Here is an 8,942-nt window from a genome sequence, read left to right as displayed (position 1 = left end):
GTTGGGAGAGATGCATGAAAGGATTTTCTGTTGTGGGTGTCTGAGCAGCTCAAAATACCAACACCACTTTTAAAAAAAAAAAAAAAAAAAAAAAAGGTTTGTGGATGGGGTGAAAAGTAGAAGGTAATTCATCTTCATAATATGAAGTGACCATTCAGTGGTTGTTGACAGTAACTTCAGACCCATGATCTGAGGCCCAGGGTTATACATGCACCAAGGGGTTAAGTTTGCCTTTCCATAGCTGCACCTAGTTCTGCACAGCGGATGACAGGCTCCTGCTGTGGTGAGTGATGAAGAAGGCCTGTCCATGTGGAGCTGAGCATGAATGACTCTATTAGCACTTTGCACGGGCTGTCCTCATCATGGTCCACCTCTACTGCAGGAACCGTTCATATGGGGTATTAAGCTCATCTGTCTATAGGGAAGATATTGGTTTGCACAGTAGTTCCATTATACACTACTTTATATTGGAGGCGGCTTTCTGAATCCTGTCAGGTCATCATATAAGGGACGCAGGGCTTAATTAGACCTTTGTAGGCTGCATCACAACATTTTGTAAGGACCCCATGGCACCGCAAAATGGTTACAAAATAAATAAACTATAATGCATATAGGTTGTTGATGGAGAGGTGGGGGGCCATAGCAGCTGCACCCCTGATACTATGGTAGTTACACCGTTCACGGATATCATAACTCTCCTATAAGTCAGACTAATTTCTTCTGTGACTGAGGTACACAGCACCAGGGCAGATGCAGGGACATAATGGAGGCGTGAGGCATGTATATTCAATCTTTCAGTGTTTGTTGCAATGAACATGGGGGTGGGATAACCTGGAGGAGGAGATTCTCATGTTGGGGAAAGAGTAATCCAATTTTACCAGAGATTTGCAAAGGTTACAAGCTGGTATGAGTCAGGAAAGGGAGTGATTGTTCTTCCAGCATTGTATGTTTTCTCTATGGAAATTGGAGGTATAATTTGTATCCACCTGCTGTGTGCATTTAACTCCTCCACTGCTGGTGTGTGTGACTGTGTGGTGTATTTTGTTGGTGATAACCCTTTAAATGCTGAGTCCTCTGTCTGTCTGAACCTTGTCATGGCTTTAATGTGACAGGCAGCCTGGGATATTCCCCAGTCTATTGTGAGGTGACCGTACAGAGCATCCCAGGGATGCTGCTTGGTGGGTGGGTGTGGTAGGGGGAGGACCCACCAAGATCACTGTCACTGCCTTTTGTTTGCCAGCTGTATCCAGAGAGGGGCTGGGCTTCTGCTCTATAGCCATAAACCAGGAGATAACATGGGCTTCCCAACCTGCAGGAGATAACATTCCCATCCACTGCAGAGATTAAAGGTACGTCCATATCCTTTCATTTTTATTTATTTTTTTAATACAGGAATATAGCTTGTGAAGGAATTGCAGCCTGCTGCAATTAATAGGAGGTGCACCAGTAATTTGATGCATGATCCTTTTTAATGTAGTATAAAAAAATGCTTTGTAGACATGGCAGTCTCCAATGTGGTCACCCAGTGTTTTTACTAGCAGTTATTCAAGTATTTTCCACGGTGGTGTGGCAGGTGGGTGTATATATTGTTTTGACGTGTACATTTCGGTATGGATGTAATGGATGTGACAGAGCAGAGGAATAAAGCACCCTGCTGAGATTCTTTTCATTGCTGCAGTTCTGCCAGCAGCCACAGGGGGGCATTCAGGCTGCAGAAAGGATTGCTAAACATAATATGTATGTTTTATATATTTATAAACTTAATGATAAGATGGATGATGGTGAGAAATGCTTAATTTTAAGATGCACAGCGTGCTTCATTTGCTATGTCTGGCTGTGTTAATTAATGGTCCTGCATTGCAAGTGTGTGGATGGAGGTTAGAGGCACTGGGTCCTCATGCAGTACGGTCATGAGCTATGGGGATACCTGCTAAACCTAGCAGTGATCTCTGAATGAGGATGCTTATCGGATTATCGCCATATTAACTATTTAGTTGCCAGCGATGTGTGGAGTCCATCTGAAGACCTGTAAGATAATGCCATTGTCCTAGTTCATCTCGGAGCAAGTTCAATTCTAAAGACATTTTTTGCAAACTAGGGTGTGACCTTATTGGTTTGTCCGCTTGTGCACCAAGTGGTTGGTGTAACTGGGGGTGTGTCTATATTGAGGCAACCTGTGGCAGCAAGTTTGGGAGGGGGCAGACAGAAAATGAGGAGATTTTAATTTAAGGACGTTATTAAAATTTTGTTTAAAGAAAAATCTAAATTGGTGATATTAAACTTATTTATAGCAATGTATGAAATTAGAACAATTGTCATTAAAGTGCACTCAACTCTTGTACAAGTGTTTTATGGAAGCTTATATAAAGGATGAGGATGCCATTTTTTCGTTGTCGCCTCAGGCACACCCCTGGCTGTAACCATACACTGCATGTAAGGGAGGGTCCAATGTGATTGAATTATAAACTTCTCTGTGTATCACAAGCTTTGCAGCAAGTTTATAGATTGTACAATTCATTTTATTTTTTTTCCCTTTAAACCTTATAATGTATTTTGCAAGTTTCCTGGCAACACATTTACTTGTAAACTATGGACCCCCCAAAATGTTCCTGCTTTCTAAACGTTTCCAAGGTATCCTTTCCCTGTTAACCTTGAGCTACAAGGTTTAGCGCATTGAATCCCTATCTTTGCTTCCACTGTTGGGGTCTTACTTTTGAAGACACCTGTTGCATTTCAATTGAGGATTTAAAATCTGGTCTTTAACCCTTTAGCTGCTGATGGCACAATTAGTGGGTTTATTGATCTGGTACATATAACTTTTGGAGATGAAACTTGAACGGTTTTATGTTCTGATATATTAGTGCGCCTTTCCTTTTGTGCTTTATGTAGTCGTATATATGCATATATCTGATAATGAGTTTGTTGTATTTAATATGTATAAATATGTTGCAGACGCCTTTTCATTTCTGCTTGCATACAAGATACTGATACATATAATAGGTTTCCGCATTGCTCCACAGAAGGGTTCTAACACTCTAGCTGTTCATCAGGGTAACAATGTAAGCTTTGTATGGGTTTTCATCAGTGATAGTTTAATTACACTCTTCATTAAAGCTTCTTTTCTTTGCTAAGTGTGCCCACAATACAAACCAGTCTGAAAGCAAGTTGTCAGACCCAGTGTCCACACCCATACGGTTTAGGGTCTAGAAGAATAAGGCTGGCATGTCCTATTCTCTTACAAGCATTGGCTCTTACAACTTGGAAGAGAAGCAAGGTTAATACAGAAGAGTATCACTATGTTACATATAATATCAGGTCAGCCTTATAATACACAACACATGAAAGACACTTACTGGCTCCACTGCAGCCAACACAGTATTCACTGCAGGCAAGCAGAATGCATCTCATCTTAATGCACTGGAGCCATGCAGTGTTTATGGCCTGTAGTGATGGGAATTGGATGTTACACTGTTCTCCACCAAGGTTCTAGAGTAAAGTTTATCACTGGGTAAGATCTTGTAGAACAATCAGTACTTTGGGAGCGTTCTTCTGCTTGTATTGTAGGCAAGGGTTTTGTAAAGCAAGTGGGGTAATAGAAGAAGTTTTATAATGGAATAGAAACACATGGAGGAAAAATGTATTGACCAATACAAAGAGTTATCATGAGCATTACGTAATTAATGTGATAGGTTAGCAGAGGTTTCATGGGCTATGGCAGGGATTATGGCAAATATCACGTGGAACATTAATAATTCTTTTACATCTTAGTTTTGGGGTATATGAAGCCCCAAGAAGAGGGAGTTTTAATAGGTAAATACAAGCTTTAGTTAGTATTTCTGTGGATCATTATCATATTCTGTGTATGTAGAAATGTAGGATGATCTGGTTGTCTATTTTCGTCTTTTGCACTGGGCTACCACTTGAACAAATCAGTAGTTGTAAGGAGCAGTCACATTTATTGATATACAATAGACTATGATGGTTGTCACAGGAGCAGTGGGCCATACAATAGTATAGTAGCATGAATGGCGCAGTCCTGATAAAAGCGGAGGCACACTATTGAGTATGACTGATAATGGAGCAGTAGCTTGTTGTAGATCTTATTGCACAGTGCAAGTGTATAACGCATCTCAGGCATCAGTATGTTGTTGTAGTATAATTGAAACAATGTGGTCAGGTTCTTGAGTATAAAAAGTGCTTTCATTGGCTGGAGGCTCTGCGCCTTTACCTGCGGCCCCCAGCTCATACCTGCTTTATTGTAAGATTTGTTTTATACGAGTGTAACGCTCATTTAAATGCCTGCTGATATATTATTACAGATAAGTGTCGCTCTCTTTGATTAAATGTATTTTTTTTTATCATACTACTGAGATTAAGGGTAATGTGGGGCCCTTTTGAAGATTAAAGGGCAATCGATGTGGCCCCTGAAGTTTTTCAGGTTTCCTATTGTTGGGTTGGAGTGCTTATATAGTACTACAGCTACTATGCAGCAAGCGGCAGTAACATAAACAATGAAAAACATCACCCATGCAAACTATCCTGGCCAGTTATAATAAATTGTTGAAACCCTTCTATAATGCATATAAAAGCTGCCACTTTAGATGTTTGCCTCGGACAGTAGAATGACTGGGATGCAGCCATACACTGCATTTAAGGGAGTGACCAGTGAGCTACAATTATAAACGTCTGTGTATTACAAGCTTGCATAGATTGCACAAAGGTTGTTGTTTTCCTTTAAATCTTGTCATTTATTTTGTAAGTCGTCACCTAGAGACCCTTCTACTTGTAAAATATGCACTTCTAAGATTTTCCTGCTTTCTAAACTCTTCCAAACCATCCTTCCACTGTTACTAGATTTAGTGCATTGAATCCATAGACGTTAGTGCAGATTCACTGCCGGTGTCCTATCTTTGGACTCATGAGGTCACCTGTTGCATGGATATTAAATCGTTAACCATTCAGCTGCTGATAGCACATCCGTGGGTTTATTGATCTGGTGTATGTAACGTTATAGGTGAAGCTTTAATGTTGTTATGTTAAGATGCACTAGTGGGACTTTTCAGAGACTTATTGTTCTGTTTAATGTGTCAAGGGTTCTTCTGTTTTTCGTTAATGTTTGGCTCCAGCCAGCACTTTGGTGCATGGCGATATTTCATCCAATAATAGGTGGCTCAGCGTGATATGTAGTACATTATCCTACTTGCTTCACCATCTTGTCATCTACAGGGTCTTGATTGCCAAGAGCCCCATGTGTGTCATTGGCTTTAGGAATGGATTACATACTGTATAAATCACCATCCAGTCTGACTCACTTGAGTTATTTTCGGTTCACGCCTCTGATCTTCCCACGCAGCTGTGTGAATACAAATCTGCCAGCTCTCCCTGATTATCTGAAAGTAGCTCTTGTAGGGAAAGATCACACTTGTTTTTAACAGAACAAATAAATCCATAACACTAATAAACAAGAGAGAAATAGTTGGCCCTCATCGTTATCGTACACAGTCATACTCAGAGTGCCTATAGAACCGTAGTCTGATCATTGCTCTCGCTGCATTTACAGTGGCATTCCTGTCGTTTGTAAATGTTTGGGTTTATAGTGTGCTATGACCCAATGGATTCTGATTCAATAGTGTATCCCAAAAATATCTGTATGTATACTGTGCAACCATTTATTTCAGAAAGGTCCATTTTCTTACATTTTTTGCAGGTATTTTAGTAGCCTAAAGGGGTTGCTTTCCTTTGAACAACCCCAGCTACATGGAACGACCCATCTTAGTGTATCCCATTAATTAGTGATTTCCTGAACACCCACATATACCGCAACTCTGTTGTGTTCTCCAAGGGCAGGGCCTGGCTGGGGGCATCTGCACCCCGGGGCGATTCCATAGTGGTAACTGCATTCTTTTTCCTTTAAAATGTCCCTACCTGGTTGCTGAGCCAAGCTCCAACTCCCTCCCCGGGCTGAAATTTGCCAGCCAGCCCCTGGCTGGGAGCACTGGCAGACAGAACCGATCATATTTTTTCAAGCAGCTAGGACAAGGGCGTGTAGAAAATCTGGTCATGAACTTTAAAATTTACTATGTTGACAGAGGCTTGTTAATCCCTGGATGTAGCTTTTGGTTTCTCAGAGCATCCTACAGTCTGACCTTTTGGATAAATTTGCAGGGACCCTACTCCGGGGTCCCTGCCTTTATTGTTGTCAATTTGTAAGTAATATTTCACTGTAGAATGATGGTCTTGTAACCCTTAATGAGCAACAAGATAGTTTTTGTCCTTGGCCTGGTATTTACACAAACCTGAACGCTCCAGATCACACAACCAAACCTGCTAGTATATAGCGAATGGTTGAGCTCCGTAATGATCAGATGATGAAGTGCCCTTGAGTAGCAGCACCTGGCTGAAATTGCCTTTATATTGATAAGGACGCAGTACAGATGCACTGACTACTTCATATCAACTTATGTTTTGTTGAATAAATAGTTCAACAAAATAAGTAAAACGTGTCATGTCACATGAGATTAGATTTATGAAACGTGACTCTAGAAATAGACTATTGTTGTTACCCATGTCCTGATACTGTTGTTAATACATATAAAATAGGCTATGTTTTCTTTTTCACATGCCTGTATATACATACCAAGCAAGAGTTCTGCCCTCGCATGTCCCGGCTGTCAGCAATAACAATATACAAAGAGGTACATGGGGAAGGGGCTTGTTCAAAGAAAGCTTTGGCTAAACCAATGTCTCACATCTCCAGTTCCCTGAGATTGCTGACAATACATATTTCCGCTCTGTCTTTGCTTTAACACATACAGGCTAATCTAGACCCATTAACCCTTATACCATAAACCAATACTGTTCCCAGCATCTCTCTCTCTCTGGATATACTGCAATCATACACTGCAGCCCAGAGCTTACACACGGATGTACACATATCCTTCTGACATGAGCTTGAGGCTTAAGCATACAGACCATTACTTCATGTAATCCATGTATCTAAACAGACAAAAGGTATATGAACCAATGTTCATTTTGGTTATTTTAACAACGAAAAGTGAACTTGGCTGAAATCGAAATTGATCAAAACAGAAGGTAACCTTTGACTTCGCATATCAGAAATACTGTTGTCTAAAAACAACACGATTCATTCATCACTTCTCTGTTCTTATCACTGCTCCTCTTCTAGCTTGCAAGCAAAGATTGGAGACACAGTTCTTCTGGATACAGTGTGTTGGTATTCACATGGCAGTGGGTATAGGTAGTTTTAGTTCTGCTCTCAGAGATGAGATGTGGGGACATAAATGCTCAAACGTGTCTTCTTGTTCTCCTAGTTCCATACTCAGGGTCCACTAATTTGAGGAGACTGCTTTTGTTGTCTCTTAATTTTTAGTTGGATGAGTGACAAATGGTGGTAGCTTCAAAAAAAACACTTTCAAATCACAACATATCCGATATGTTCTGCCTAATTAATAGCCTTTATTTTCCTCCATCTGCACTAATTAAATTTTGGTCACTCGTTAACTTAGACAAAAGAAATTCTGCAATTTGTCTCGCATGCATAATACATGTATTTGAAAGTGACCTGTTGCTGAACAGTTCTGTCCATGTCTGTACTTCTTGCCCATGCTTAGCAAGATCAGATCTTCAAAATGTAATGTACTTGTATATAAATGTGCATCTCCCTTCAGGAGCTGTCACTTTTAAACATGTACGTTACATGGCTGTATATTTAATAACTGCTTTACCTACAGACTAATCAGATACTGACCAGTGCTGAGAACAAATCCCCCCTTCAGCCAGACCTTATTGGTCTCATCAGTGTAAGTCATGTTTTCTCTGCTCGGCCTGTGACCTCTCTCTCACAAAGTGAGCAAGGTTAGAAAAACATTTAAAGCTCCTCCCAATATGCATCTCTGTTTTTTCACCTGTTCTCCCCAACAAGGAAATCTCTATAGAGCTTCACTTGCTCAGCCTCTTCTCTATAGTGATGAGCCCAAATCAGGAAGAAATGATCAGTTTGAAGTCTTAATTTCCATTGCAAAACATTTGGCTCAATGGACATTCTTGTAAGATGCGTGTAAATGTTTAGACATTAGAGTTTGACTATATGATCATACTGACTACACACGGTCTATAGGGTCATAGGATGCCTGTATACAAAAATATGTATAATAGAGAAAAAATAATTATCCAAACTGAACAGCTGGCCTAAGCTTTTACTACCTCAAATCCAGGAAGCAGTGGATGTACATTTTAAATAATATTCTGAAAGCACCATATTTGTATATTCAAGTCCATGTAATATAGAATTACAAATTAGAAAGCTAAAGTCCATCTGCTGTAGGTGTTGGCTGCAAGTGTCAGACTTCTGGAAGCCTTTGTTTCTGTGCATGGCCCATCCTTGTGCTGTGTTATGATCATACATTCCAATAAATAGAATGCAGCCATCCTAGTGCAGATGCTTCATCCAGTACGTATGGAAGATTACATTTGCTTGTTTCGATAGGACAGAGTTAAATCTCATCCACTATCATTTTCGGCTGGCAGGATGACAGTAGAACCTGGGATTGCTGCATTATTAATTTTCATTTGTATTTACCACTTGGTCCCATCACAAGACATCCATTTCTCATTAATCAGCAAATGTCCGGATGTGGAATTTTGTTCCAAGGCTGTAATTATATATCTGACTTACAGAAACAAAAAGCTTGTTTGTATATATACAATTCATTTGAGACAAAACTCATTTTCCATTTGACAGACACAGCTCACTGGTTCAGAGACCTGTAATTATTATATGCTTGGCATGGAGGGGAGTTTAACATTTGTCATAAGTCAGTGGCTTTTTACATCCAACCCCATAACTGCGCTATAAAGTGTCCTATGGACAGATTTACGAGCATTGAGTGCTTTATATTTTACTTTTCTTTATACATAGTTTA

At 40.1% G+C, this 8,942-nt stretch overlaps 1 protein-coding gene across 3 annotated transcripts in view; it reads left to right on the top strand.

The window, feature by feature from the left end:
- Positions 1 to 1,206: 1,206 nt before the first annotated feature.
- Positions 1,207 to 8,942, top strand: part of ADD2 (adducin 2) — a 57,337-nt gene continuing 49,601 nt past the window's right edge. For 2 of the 3 annotated variants that reach the window (XM_075207434.1, XM_075207435.1), the window contains exon 1: positions 1,208 to 1,349. The gene's annotated coding sequence lies outside the window, so the exon portion shown is untranslated. Of the gene's footprint in view, positions 1,350 to 8,942 lie in introns of all 3 variants that reach the window. The other variant, XM_075207437.1, reaches the window with a different exon arrangement.

Source organism: Mixophyes fleayi, chromosome 4 (assembly GCF_038048845.1).
Source record: "Mixophyes fleayi isolate aMixFle1 chromosome 4, aMixFle1.hap1, whole genome shotgun sequence".
NCBI lineage: Eukaryota > Metazoa > Chordata > Amphibia > Anura > Limnodynastidae > Mixophyes > Mixophyes fleayi.
The sequence above is the reverse complement of the archived record's forward strand: the minus strand, read 5'-3'. Positions and strand labels throughout refer to the sequence as shown.